Genomic DNA, 14777 nt, shown 5'->3' on the forward strand with positions numbered 1-14777 from the left:
GAACCAAAGCTGCAGTGCCCAGCACGGCGAGTCCCCCCGCCCACACGCGTAACCTAAACTCCATTGACTTCTTTGTCCGCAATTATGCAGTTTTAAAGTTATGAAAATCATCTTTGTGAAACAAATAAGGACATATATGCAACTGTTACGGCTCATGTCCACAATTAATATAAGACCGTGTCAGCGTCCAGCTTCACTTCATACTGCCACAGGACTCATACTGTAAAGCCACAAATTAAGTTCTTCATTAAAATAATTTTGAAAAAGTTCAAACAAAAGTATTTAGTTGTAATTGTATGTACAGTACTTCATGTTTTGAGAACTACATTGTTACCAAAAATCAAGTTCTGCATTTGTTAACAAATAACATTTTATATTCAAATCACACGCATTGTTTTTTTTCTCTTAATCCAAACCCCCATGTATGTTGATATTAAGTTAAAGTTATGCTATTGTAAGTACAGCATTTATAAAAAGTAATAACAAAAAACAGAATACATAGATTACATGTTAACAATTGCATGCCTTTTGTGATGCATTGCTTTTAAGTGAACAGGAACGTTTCCATTATGTCTTTTAAAATAATATAAAAGAAATTACCTCTTTAGTCAGCCACTGTTTGTTGCAGACAAACTTCATATGCACAGTAATATATTTTACAAATATAACAAGTCACTGTCAATCTTTATGTTTACAGTATACTAACTACAGTATGTAATTACATTCATACATGGTCCATTGCTATCAATGATAAAATTAGTGTGGAGCCCTGTGTTTTATTTTACATTTTATATTAATTCATTTGTATGTACCGTATGTAATAATAATAATAAAAATGCATTACACTTACATAGCGCTTTTCTAGGAACTCAAAGATACTTTACAATGTATTTATTCACTCACTCCTCAGTCACACCTGGTGGTGGTAAGCTACTTGTGTAGCCACAGCTGCCTACCATTCTTTGCCTACAGCCCCCACCAGACATCCAGCCACATTCATTCATGGGCAAAGTGTCTTGCCAGAGACAAAATGATGACGTGGTCCGGCGGGGATACGAACCGGCGACCTTACGGTGGCAGGGTATACATACGCTTGTCCTCTGCGCCGTGCATGTACAGTGTGCCCCCTTTCTGATTTCTGATTTTTCTGCAGTTTAGTAATTTAGTATAATATTATTACAGACAACACAAGATGCAGTTATTAAATGAAGGTTTTTATTATTAAAGGAGAAAAAAATTCTAACCTACATGACCCTGTGTGAAAAAGTGATTGCTCCCTAAACCTAATAAATGGCTGGGCCACCCGTAGCAGCAACAACTGCAATCAAGCATTTGCGATAACTTGCAATAAGTCTCTTACAGCGCTATGAAGGATATAGAATCGTTGTAATTCAGCCACATTGGAGGGTTTTCACTTTTTCCACACAGGGCCATATAGGTTTTGATATTTTTTCTCCGTTAATAATAAAGACCTTCATTTAAAAAATTAATTTTGTGTTTACTTGTGTGGTCTTTGACTAATATTTAAATTTTTGTGATGATGGAAGACATCATCACAAAAATGACGAAAATGCAAAAAAATTTAGAACTCAGGAAGGGGGCAAACACTTTTTCACACCACTGAATGTATGTACTGTAATTTCTCATGAATAATGTGCAAAATGTTCCCAAAATATTTTCAAACGGTCAATAGAGCGCATTATATATATAGGTATACATTTAAAAAAAATAAAAAATAAAAAATCATATAGTCGTATACAGGTACCTAAGGGTGGTGAAAAAGGTGTACACTTACATTCCAATATGATATGCAATGTCTAATGTTACACATTTATATATATTATGGTAATGTGCGCCGCCAATCTGAGATTCCTGACCTGCTCGCGGCAGTTTGCCATGTTACGATTGTTAGCGTAGCATATTTGTTGCTAATGCACTAAACAGCAGAAACGGCTACCCGTGAGTTTGTTTTAACTTCAACTAAGATAGAAAATGTCGACTAAAAGGGGTAGTTACGCAGCCGCTTTTTTTATATCAAGCGTGCTCTGTGGCCTGTCCCAACACCAGATGAAAAAAAAGAATATATATATATTACCGGTACATCAGAGATTATTATTACCAGGTATTAGTATTAATGATTGTGATACAGACAATTCTTTGAAAAAACATACTAGAATAAAAGTACAAACCTACCAGAATAAAAATACAGATCATTCATAATGTTTTGAGCATATGGACAGCAGCAAATCGATGGTGCGCATTTTACATAGGTAGAAGGGTTTTTCTGATTTTTTTTAGGTCAACTTTGGGGGTGTGCATTATACTTCAGGACGCATTATACACGTGAAATTACGGTATGTAGGTAGGCAGGTATTGAAGTGATTGTATTTTTATTGAAATATTTTAATTTATTGTAAGTTATTCAGTAAGTAATCATTTAACGTTAACCAGTCCACCCCACAACCACCACCCACCCGATCTGCTTGGAAACGGTGGAGGCAGAGATTTGTAAATGTTAAATCTTTTTATTATCAATGTTCACTATCTATGCTCCTTAGGTGTGTGGTAAAACAGAGTTCAGCCAAGCCACTGACTCAGTGATTGTGGCGTGAGGTAACAATAGAAAATAATAGATATGAATACGACACACCCCTTTTGAACGCCGTGCCTTTGGCGACAAAGCTAGGAGGGTAAAAGTCATCAGCGCATTCCACGTGTATGGACGGCCAGAAAACTTAAAAACCAGAGATGCCAGTATATTGTGCTGCGTACGGTTGGGTACAACACCATACAATTACAACAAAGGAACTGGGAGTAACATCCATCCATTCATCCATTTTCTGAGCTGCTTCTCCTCACTAGGGTCGCGTGCGTGCTGGAGCCTATCCCAGCTATCATTGGGCAGGAGGGTTGGTGGGAATGTAGGCCTCGCCAACATGGCTGCCAAAAAGGCACATCGTTAGCCGGGCTGCATATATATGTCGTGACAGGATCGAAAAGTGTAATTATTGAAAATACTCATTTGAAAGCAAAGAGTGTGAATGTGGTCATTCAGATTACTGCTGTAATGGAGAAAAAATATTGAGATTTCAGTTCAAAAAGGCCCTTTTACCTTGTAGTTCTGGAAAGGATTATAAGGGAATTTACACGTCGTTTCATTAATTGAATAGAGTTTTAGCAGTGACAAATAGGAATGGCCATTATAATATATAATTAATCAAATATTTATTTATTAAGCATTCTGTGCATTGTTTGGAATTATCATTGATTTATGCAAACCTGAAAAACTCTGAGGAAAAATTGAGTACACTACTGCAATTTGTCTATTGCTGAACAATATGATGTAAGCTATGGATAGTTGGGATACATCTACAGTATTAAGACCTCTACTAACTCCAAGGAGCACAGCTCTACTGAACTTGGATGGAAACTGAAGTTTGGAACATTTAGGGAAAAATTATTTCATCCCTTTAAATTACAGTTAATTAAGGAAAATAAAGCAACATGGGTGCTAGCAGCTTCATCCATAAGATTTGGAACTGGAGGGTCACAGTTAGAGTCCCTTTGTGGACAAAACAAATTCTAAGTGGCTACTCCAGAGGTGCCCTTGTGCTTGTCCCACACATTAATTTGTCATTCATTCATTCATTCATCTTCCGTACCGCTTATCCTCACTAGGGTCATGGGCGCGCTGGAGCCTATCCCAGCTATATCCGGGCAAGAGGCGAGGAACACCCTAAACTGGTCGCCAGTGCAGATATAAACAAACAACCATTCGCGCACACATTCACACCTATGGGCAATTTAGAGTCTTCAATTAACCTACCATGCATGTTTTGGGGATGTGGGAGGAAACGAGAGCACCTGGAGAAAACCCACGCAGGCACGGGGAGAACATGCAAACTCCACAGGCGAGGCCAGATTTGAACGCGGGCCCTCAGAACTGTGAGGCAGACCTGCCAACCAGTTGCCCACCGTGCCACCATCTCCTAAACTATTTGTGTCTAATCTGGTTCGGTGTATCTTTAATAATAGGGTGAGGGAATATTTGGGAAATATTAAAATAAGCATACCCTTAGTGACAACTTTAATACTGCATTTTATTTGTCAAAATGACGTAAACCTAATTTAAACGTTTTTTTTGTTTGTTTTTCCAAAAAGCAATCTACCACTACCACCATTTCTTAAAGCAATTGATTTCTTCATAACAACAGCATGTTTTCCCCCTATGACCACGTACGTGCTCAGAGCAGTTACCTTCTTTCATGCTGCAACTCATCTACAAATAACTACACAGTGGTTGCTGATGTCCCCAGGAGACAAAACAACAACATAGTTAAGTGCTTATAAAAACACATTCATTTAATTAGTTAAAACTTCTGTTGACTGTGTTAACTTTGCAATAAAAGTAACTGCGGCGGAACAACAGAGACCCTGCTGGAGACAGTGCTGCAGCAGTCAGAAACGGATAACACTCTGCCTGCAGTAGTCGAAAACTGATGTTTAAGTAGGAGAAGAATTACAATGCAAAGGGAACAAAGAAATTATGTTGCACACATTTTTAATTGGATTTAGTAAGAAGAGCTAATGGAAAAATAGATATATTGAATAACCTATGAACACATAGTCGATACACGCATACAATTCCAAACGAAAGTATTGGAACAGTGAGGCCAATTCCATATTTTTGCTGTGGACTAAAAACATTTGGGTTTAACATCAAGAGATGAATAGGAGTCAAGAGAGCAACAGTTCAGCTTTTATCACCAGGAATTCACATCTTCATCTGATGCAGAACTTAAAAGATTAGATATATTTGTGATGAAACAAACATTTTCAATGAGCAAAGTATGTCACGAGACTTAAAATAGTAATTGCGAATTAGAGTGAATAGGACTTCATATTCCACTGGAAATCTTATGCTTCTAACTACTACATTATCAATCATGCATTCTACTTTTGTGACACTTTTCTATGCTTTCACCGCTGCCTATTTCCGTTTTTGTTTTTGGAAGGGACTACACCCTTCAGTCTACTCTTTAGCTGGTAAAATAAATGCTCTACAGGGTTTAAGTCCTGTGTTGGTTGTGTTTTGGGGCATTATCCTCCATGTTTCTGTAGACATCTGAGTTCCTTTTGCTGCTCAATTAGAGTTTTTTTTTGTTTGTTTTTTTAATCACGGGGATTCCAGTCTAACCTCATCTGTCAGCCTATCCATCACCACTGCAAACAGGAAGGGGCTCAGAGCTGATCCCTGATGCAGTTCCACCGCTACCTTAAATTCCTCTGTCACACCTAAAGCACAGCTCACCACTGTTCTGCTGCCTCGTCCATGTCCTGTATTATTTTAACATACTTCTCTGCCACTCCAGACTTCCGCATGCTGTACCACAGTTCCTGTCATATGCTTTTTCTAGATCCACAGACACAATGTAGCTCCTTCTGAGCTTCTCTGTACTTTTCCTTCAACATCCTCAAGGCAAATAATGCATCTGTGGTACTCTTTCCTCTTTCGAGGCATGAAACTATACTGTTGTTCGCAAATACTCACTTCTGTCCTGAGTCTTGCCTCCACTACTCTTTCCCATAACGTCATTGTGTGGCTCATCAACTTTATTCCTCTATAGTTCCCACATCTCTGCACATCACCCTTGTTCTTAAAAATGGGCACCAGCACACTTTTCCTCCATTTCTCAAGTATCTTCTCACCCACTAGAATTCTGTTGAACAAGCTGGTCAGAAACTCCACAGCCACCTCTCCTAGATGCTTCCATACCTCCACAGGAATGTCATCAGGACCAACTGCCTTTCCATTTTTCATCATCTTTCCCCTTACTAATCATTGCCACTTCCTGGTCCACCACACTTGCCTCTTCTACTCTTCCTTCTTTCTCATTTTCCTCATTCATCAACTCCTCAAAGTATTCTTTCCATCTATCTAGCACACTACTGGCACCAGTCAACACATTCCCATCTCTATCCTTAATCACCCTAACCTGCTGCACATCCTTCCCATCTCTATCCCTCTGACTGGCCAATCTTTATAGATCTTTTTCTCCTTCTTTAGTGTCCTACCTGGCATACATGTCATCATATGCCTCTTGTTTGGCCTTGGTCACCTCTACCTTTGCCTTATGTCGCATCTTAATGTATTCCTTTCTCCTCTCCTTGGTCCTCTCAGTGTCTCACTTCTTCTTAGCTAACCTCTTTCCTTGTATGATTTCCTGGACTTTGAGGTTCCACAACCAAGTCTCCTTCTCTCCTTTCCTGCCAGAAGATGCACCAAGTACTCTGCTGTCTGTTTCTCTTATGAATTTGGCTGTAGTGATCCAGTCTTCTGAAAGCTCCTACTGTCTACCGAGAGCCTGTCTCACCTCTTCCCGAAAAGCCGTACAGCACTCTTCCTTTCTCAGCTTCCATATGGTTCTCTGCTCTGCCTTTGTCTTCTTAATCTTCCTCCCCACCACCAGTCATTTTACACACCACCATCCTATGCTGGCTAGCCACACTCTCCCCTACCACTACCTTACAGTCGGTAACCTCCTTTAGATTACATCGTCTGCACAAGATGTAATCCACCTGTGTGCTTATACCTCCACTCTTGGAGGTCATCCTATGTTCCTGTCTCTTCTGGAAAAAAAGTGTTCACTACCGCCATTTCCATCCTTTTTGAAAAGTCTACCACCATCTGTCCCTCCAAGTTCCTTTCCTGTATGCCGTACTTCCATCACTTCTTCATCACCCCTGTTTCCTTCACCAACATGTCCATGACAATCTGCAACAAACACGACTCAGAACTACTTCGTCTAGCTCGTTCCAGAATTTCTCTTCCACCTCTAGGTCAGATCCTACCTGTTGGGCATAGCCGCTAATCACATTATACATAACACCCTCAATTTCAAGCTTCAGCCTCATCACTCAATCTGATACTCTTTTCACTTCCAAGACATTCTTAGCTAACTCTTCCTATAAAATAACCCCTACTCAATTTCTCTTCCCGTCTACACCATGGTAAAATAATTTAAACCCTGCCCCTAAACTTCTAGCCTTTCTACCTTTCCACTGGGTCTCCTGCACACACAATATATCAACCTTTCTCCTAATCATCATGTCAACCAACTCCAGAGATTTTCCTGTCATAGTCCCAACTTTCAAAGTCCACACATTAAATTCTAGGCTCTGTGCTTTCCTCTTCCCTTTCTGCCGAAGAACCCGCTTCCCACCTCTCCTTTGTCTTCGACCCACTGTAGCTTAATTTCCACCGGCATCCTGCAGGTTAACGGTGCCGGAGGCGAACGTTGTTAACCCGGGCCACGACCGATCCGGTATGGAATTCTTTAGATGAACGCTCATATTTGTTTGGCAAAGTTTTAAGCCGGGTGCCCTTCCTGACGCAACCCTCTGCATTTATCCGGGCTTGGGACCGGCCTACAGTTTGCACTGGCTTGTGCCTCCCATAGGGCTGCATTTATAACATATCAAATTATAATTTTCATTGTAGTTACACACATTCATGGTCATTACAAAATGGTTTTAGTTTGAATTTTATACTTAAATCAATTCCTGACTTCTCAGAGAAGCCTAGTGAGCTGGTTCAAATTTGGATCTAAAAGGGTGACATCAGTTTGAATTTCACCATTACTTTTCAAAATGGTAAAATGGCGAGAGCGCACTGAAATTGAAAGAGTCCACATTAAAGCACTTCCTGATGCAGGATGGTCTCTTCTCCTTTTAAATGTCTGGTGATCTAATAAATTTCTTGTTTGTCTGTTAGGGATTAAACAGGCTTACTGTGTAACAATAAACCTTGAAGAAAATGTTCATACCATATAGCCTCTCCGAGAGTAGTAGTTGTCTAAACCGCTCTGTAGCTTAGCTGCCTCTGCTTTCTTATTTTATTATGCAGCATGTGTGCAATAGCGCAACGACATTAGCAATAGCACAGGCAGCTAACAAAGTGAAGCAAGGTGTTATTGACATGTGCCCACCATGGTTAAAAGTTATTTTTGTGACTAACTACTGTAACTGTACTGTGCCAGATCTTTGTGGAATTTTCAAAAAAAATAAATGTTTTTTTAAATTTAAAGAAATCTAAAATCTCTAACCTTTAAAATCCTCAGTAACAAATTAATTCACAAAAATATTTGATGACTAAACTTAGTATTGAGTTCAAGACCACACAATCCGAGACCAAGACTTGTCCAAGAACAGAACTCACTAAGACCAACCAAGACAAGACTAAGACTTTTTGGAGTCGAGACCGAGTCAAGACCAAGACCGAGGACCGAGACGAGTCCAAGACAGAGCGAGACAGGGCGAGACTGTGACAACACCAAGACCATAAAAATCAGTTTTAAAAACCATGACAAGTTTGAACAGTTAAAGAACATTCTCTCTTTAATTTTCTTTTATATACATTTGGCAGCCAAAAACACGGTTCTGCATCTCTTTCAAAGCACAACATGCAAACATGTCAAATCAGAATCTTTTTCAACAAAATTCTTGTTTAAAAAAAAATAATAATCTTTGCATGTATTTAAAAATCAAGATATAGAGCTTTGTTGTTTGTAAGAAACATATGAGACTTCAGCGGCGGCACGGTGGCCGACTGGTTAGAGTGTCAGCCTCACAGTTCTGAGGAGCAGGGTTCAATCCCCGGTCCCACCTGTGTGGAGTTTGCATGTTCTCCCCGTGCCTGCGTGGGTTTTCTCCGGGCACTCCGGTTTCCTCCCACATGCCAAAAACATGCATGAATTGGAGACTCTAAATTGCCCGTAGGCATGACTGTGAGTGCGAATGGTTGTTTGTTTCTATATGCCCTACGATTGGCTGGCAACCAATTCAGGGTGTACCCCGCCTCCTGCCCGATGACAGCTGGGATAGGCTCCAGCACGCCCACGACCCTAGTGAGGAGAAGCGGCTCAGAAAATGGATGGATGGATGGATGGAAGAGACTTCAGCATTTTGTGACTTAACTGTGCATGGTGGGGTCTCATAATAATGCCAATTTAAGGTGGAATTAAAACATCTTTCCAGAAATATTTATCCCAAAAATACAAAATTAACGTTAACGTTAGCTTACCTGTGTTTGTTTTCTTTTGAGATGCCAGCTAAAGTTTGTTGTCCCTGCCGTTACAGTGACTTAAAGACTGCAGAATTTGCACACCACAGAGTGTTTTCTTTTTCATGGTGTTTTACATATGAAGTATTTGTGATTGAGGAAGGTTGCAGTTATTACAGGGGTGGTGGGTGTGAGTAACACCTGAATTGAAGATTTTTGTTGTTTTACCAGTGCTACTTATTAACACATTAATGAAGTTGGAAAAACAGCTGATCAGTGCTGGTCTTGACCGGTTTTGATGGAGTATCCCAAGTCCGGCCAGTTCGAGATAGGACCAAGACTTTTGGGAGTCGAGTCAGAGATAAGACCAAGAACTTCAAAATGTGGTCTCGAGACCAAGGCTGGTCTTTAGTGTTACAACACGAAAGTAAAGTACATGACCTATTCTCCTGCCAACACTACTCTTCTCACTGTTCCGTTTGTGCAATTTAAGTTGAGTTTTTAGTGCAACTAATGCCATTTCAAGTGTCACGGTAATTTGGAAGCATCAGCTTGGAGAACCCCTCCGAATTTCAGCCCGTCCAAGCATATTGGTGGATATTTTTAACTAAAACGTTTCAGCTAATAGGAGAATGGGTTCTCCGAGTAGCAAACGAAATCAAAGGCTCAAGCAAATACCTGTATGTTGAGAAGTAGTCAAGTTATATTGTTTTACTCTAATTTGGTGTTTTTTTGGTTTGTTTTTTTTTTACCAGATTTTCAATTGGCGATATCACACAAAAACATTCCCCAAAAAAGGATTTCTCCAGAACCATCATCCGGTTTTCTAAATTCTTGCTGCGTTGTACAGAGGTTGAAGTGGCCATTCCAACCAGACTCATCATCTCGTCATTTTGCTAATTTAAATACATTAGACCATTAACTTTGCACTTCTTTTCACCAATTGAATGAGTACAGTGTGTTTGAGTCATGCTTGTAAAGTGGCATTGTTATTCAAGTTATAAACAAATAGCAGTTTTGTTCCATGTGGTTTTAATTTATGCTGCTTTATTCATTTCAAGTGATTCTTATCAAAAAAAAAAAAAAAAAAAAAAAAGACTATTTGTGTTAAAGAGCCTACATTTTGGTCATGATCATGGTTAAGATCATCGCCTGCCACCGTGGTGACCTAGGTTCAAGACCCCGACTGGACCATCCGCCCACATCCCCTGGACTCACGGCTGTGGTGTCCTTGAGCAAGACACTGATACACCAAAATGCTCCCCGGGCGCTTCAGCTGCCCCCTGCTCCGGTGTGTTCCACTAACATGTGTATGTGTTCATTGTGATGGGTAAAATGCAGAGAACAAATTTCATGCGCATGCATGCATGTTCATGACAATAAAAGGTGATTCTTCTTCTTCATTTGTGGGGTATGGCTTGCTTGAAAATTAATTTGTTGTTTCCAATTTCTAATGTGGAAAGGTTGCTATTAAGTTTTCAAACCATTTCATCTATAATATATATTCATTAATATCAGAGGGGAGCACTAATGCAGCGCAAGGCTTTGCTTGCCAAGATTTTCTAAGCAATGATCTGCTGTTGAATTGAAATCCGATATTTTGAACATCACCCATTTCGGTTGTTACCAGGATTCTCAAATATAACATATTAAGGATTTACTGCCAAGCTTCATATTTCTCTGTGTGAAGTACTCATTTATTATGATTATCTACATTCCAATAGAGAGAGGAACTATAGGTACAATGAGGTTCAACAGCTTTAAATGCAGAATATATAATTAGTTGTTGCTAATTTGATTCTGTGCTTGATCTTTGAATAATAACTACTGATGTCTAGAAATAACTTTTAACTGTTTTTACTGCAAAAATAATGACATCAAAAGAGGTTATTCCAACACGGTGGATGCCGAGGACATTGGTGTATATTGCGCACATTTTCAGCCATGCTGTCTGTGTGCGTGTGTGTGTTTACAAAAACAATTATTGGATTACTATTCTATTGCATTCCATGCAATGCTTTTGACTGTCTTAGATTGTGGAATGACTCCTGCTGTTGCTGAAATCATTATGTCTAAAACCTTTAAATGACTTGTTCCATGCTGATGTTTTCACTTTTATAGACCCCATTCAAGGACACCTAACATAACTTGTATAGGTAAGAGCATTTCCATAGGTTTGTTTGAGACCAAGACCAATTGATTGTACATGGCTGAAGTAATCAGGCAGGTTTTCCAGATGTATAAATTGTTATTTGTAGCAGGACATTTTGAAGATGCAATTAGAAAGAAAGAAAGAAAGAAAGAAAGAAAGAAAGAAAGAAAGAAAGAAAGAAAGAAAGAAAGAAAGAAAGAAAGAAAGAAAGAGAAAAAAGAACTACTTCATTTACACTCCTCTTCAAAGGTATTGGGCAGTGAGACCAATTACTTTATTTGCTGTAGACTAAAACATTTGGATTTGGTATCAAAAGATACATATGACACAAGTGACCAACATTTCAGCTTTTATTACAAAATATTTCTAGATATTCAACTTTTTTATTTTTTTATGCAAATGCTTTTAATTTACAACAAAAACTCAGAAATTGGCCTCAGTGTTTCAATTCTTTTGGAGGGGAGTGACACGAAAGTGACTTAACATACAAAACATAATTTATTGTATTTTCTTACACCATAATATGCTCGCAGTATATGGCAGATCATTAATTTGTTTGTTGACCCGCCACGAGCATAAATTAAGCCAACCAATCTCTCGCCGGCCTTGCTCCCTGGTGGCTTGGCTTGTATCATGCCAATGCAACACTTGCTGTGGAATGAGCATTGGTAAACGTGCAGTCTGTCCTGAAGCTGAGCCGTCTGACAGTAAAAAAACAGGCCTGTTTCTTCTTGAGAGCAATCGGGATCAGGCAGGCTTAGGGGGCATGAACTGAGAGGATCCTGATAGGACCAAAAACATGCAACGCAACACCACACAACTGACTTGGTTTGCTGCACTATTGAATATAATAGAACTGAACCCATCACATCGCTCACGGGCCTGGAAGAAGACTCGGCACACTCTGCCGAGGATACCGAGCAGATGAAAAGCTTATGAATAATTCTAAACATTCTTTTTTCTATTCGGATTTACGGAGAGGAAACTCACATCTGATACAATCTGACTGCTAATAAAGAAAACCTGATGTATTACTGTACTCAAACATGACAAATTTGATACGTTAGCAAAATTGTTTGTTTTTCTTTTTTAAATGTTATTGGTTGTTGGTGTTTGTTTTACAGTCATTTTCTTTTAATTTTAAAATACAAACAACATGTTTGCTTTGGAACATACTGTGTGTTATGTTCACCTCTAGTTTGTGTGACCAAAACACATTATTATAAATTTTCCCCTGCTCCAAAAAAAGCTGCAGGAATACAAAGTATTGCTCCTCATTTTATAATAGTATGCACATAAATATGTCAATAGTGACAGAATACTTGTGGGCTGCATGCCCAATGACACAAATAATCAAATACAATCTCAGAAGGATTGAGAAATATATTCATTTGGGATTGTCCCCTAACTGATGACACTTAGAACAATCATCACCATGGGTGACTGGTGATGATTCTTTTCAACACGTGTGTTTCTATGACTGGATGTAGTACACTATCAGACTTGCTTCTAAGCTGAATCTGCACAATTACAAAAGTAAACCAATAATTTCAGTTGTTAAAAAGGTAGTAGGAAAAGGATGATAGCAACAGTATTACTTAATCCTCAGAACCCTGCACATGACAGATTTATCTGACTGTAGGAGTTTAAGTGGTCTAAATCGCTATTGTGATTTCTCAGGGAAGCACATGATTAGTCTATAAATGGCTAGGGCATATTTAATGACACTATTGTGTACAAGGGCTGTGATTCAAGTATTTGCTGTGGAGAGCCATTGTTGTATTGCACATTGCCCATTCTACCACTGAATAATGGCAACAACAAAAATATCACAGTAAGTTACAGTATATGTGTACATTTAAGACCTACATTTTCTAATTCCCTTTCAGTTAAATTATTTTTTTGTGTGATGAGATGTGTTTATGGCTGTCTTATGTTGGTGACAGTGCTAGTCATCCATTAGAGCGTAATGTAACGTAATGTAATATGGATGGGCATGCTTAAAAACTCATAAGTATACAGAAAAACAATGATTCAACCAGGTTTTAGTTCAAAAGACGAGCAGGTAACAGTCAATCTCGGACTTGTAAACATTCACTTACAAGAGCATTCACGATAATCATCGAGTGTTCATGTCTTGAAAGTAGTCTACCAGGCTTAGGCTTTTTCATTTCATGTCAGTCAAACATTGCTCATGAGATAGTAATGTTGAGGAGCCTAAGCATGGTGAAATAAAATCCATCTTCAGGAATATAAAGTGGTAAGCGTTCCAAAAAAAAGGTCAATTTTCTTGGGAGTTTCTTTTAGTCTGGCAGTTGTGAATGTAAACATTCACCAATATATATTACAATTAACACTATGTTCCACTATTACAAATAGGAAACAAAAGGCATTTACCTGGCACAAATTTCCAAAGGTACAACAGTTAAGTAATAGCCAAGAAATTATATATATATTTTGATTTCTCTAGTTTTCAGTGTAGACATGTATTTGTTGGGGACATTTTTTTTTTTTTTAAATGTGACACTACAACTACAGTACAGTATTCCCTAAAATCTGAGTTGAGTAATGTTAGCCATGTCTACTGTCCAGGTTTATTTTTTTCATATCAGGTACCGCAAGTTTTTCAGGAACAAAAGCGTCCGTGCCATTACTGCAACATTACTTCAGAGTTTCATTTGAAAATGGAATTATAAAAAAAATAATTACAAAACAAAAGGTTCAAATACACCGCAACTGCTCGCTTACGATCTGTTATTGTACTGTTCAGTTGTTTCGCGTCAAAATGCATTAAAAACAAACCAGATCCGAGGACCAATGCATCGCTCTGGCCGATCTAATCAGCGTTATTTTATCCGAACAACCAAAAAGCGTCGAAAATAAAGCCCGACGAAATAAACCGCCAGCGAAATGGCCAACACATTTTATCCGAACCAAGACAAGACAAAAAAAAAAAAAACACTGCTCCCTCTAGCACATGAATACGTGTTCCCTCCTTTCCCTCTTTTTTTCTCCCCTCCTCTACTTCCCCCTCCCTCTTTTCCTCCCTCGCTCACTCCCTCTCTCTCTCACTCTGGCCTGGCTGCCTGTCTGACTCCATGAACAATGTCCTGCCTTTTGTAAAGAAGGGGGGGAAAGGGCTGCTCAAATGTAAAGCCCTGTTCACGAGCACTGACATTGAAAATGAATGACAGCTTACCTGCATGCCAATCTTCATCAGACTGACACTGGCTTGACAGCACAGCCTATACTCCTCCACACAGCAAGTGACGTCACATATGGCAAGCCCCTCCCACCACATGCTCTGTCTCCGCTCCCCCATTTTCTCAAAGTGCCGCTGATGCATTCACGTGTCCGTCGGAAAAAACGAATTTACGCGTTGGGCGTATATATCCATCCATCCATCCATTTTATATTATATATATGATAAACGTTCTTTGAATGTACTTCATTCGAACATGTAAATCGGTTGCACATGATTAAACTGTGTAAAATTAATTTATATTATTCTATTATTTACTGTCGAGGAGGAGAAAATTACATCAGCTTACCACATTTGAATCA

At 39.0% G+C, this 14777-nt stretch overlaps 1 protein-coding gene across 1 annotated transcript in view; it reads right to left on the reverse strand.

Moving 5' to 3' along the window:
• Positions 1 to 14451, reverse strand: part of LOC133416356 (uncharacterized) — a 230118-nt gene extending 215667 nt beyond the window's left edge. The window contains exon 1 of the mRNA XM_061703209.1: positions 14413 to 14451. The gene's annotated coding sequence lies outside the window, so the exon portion shown is untranslated. The remainder of the gene's footprint in view (positions 1 to 14412) is intronic.
• Between the last annotated feature and the right edge of the window lie 326 nt (positions 14452 to 14777).

The sequence above is a fragment of the Phycodurus eques genome, chromosome 17, assembly GCF_024500275.1.
Source record: "Phycodurus eques isolate BA_2022a chromosome 17, UOR_Pequ_1.1, whole genome shotgun sequence".
Classification (NCBI taxonomy): Eukaryota; Metazoa; Chordata; class Actinopteri; order Syngnathiformes; family Syngnathidae; genus Phycodurus; species Phycodurus eques.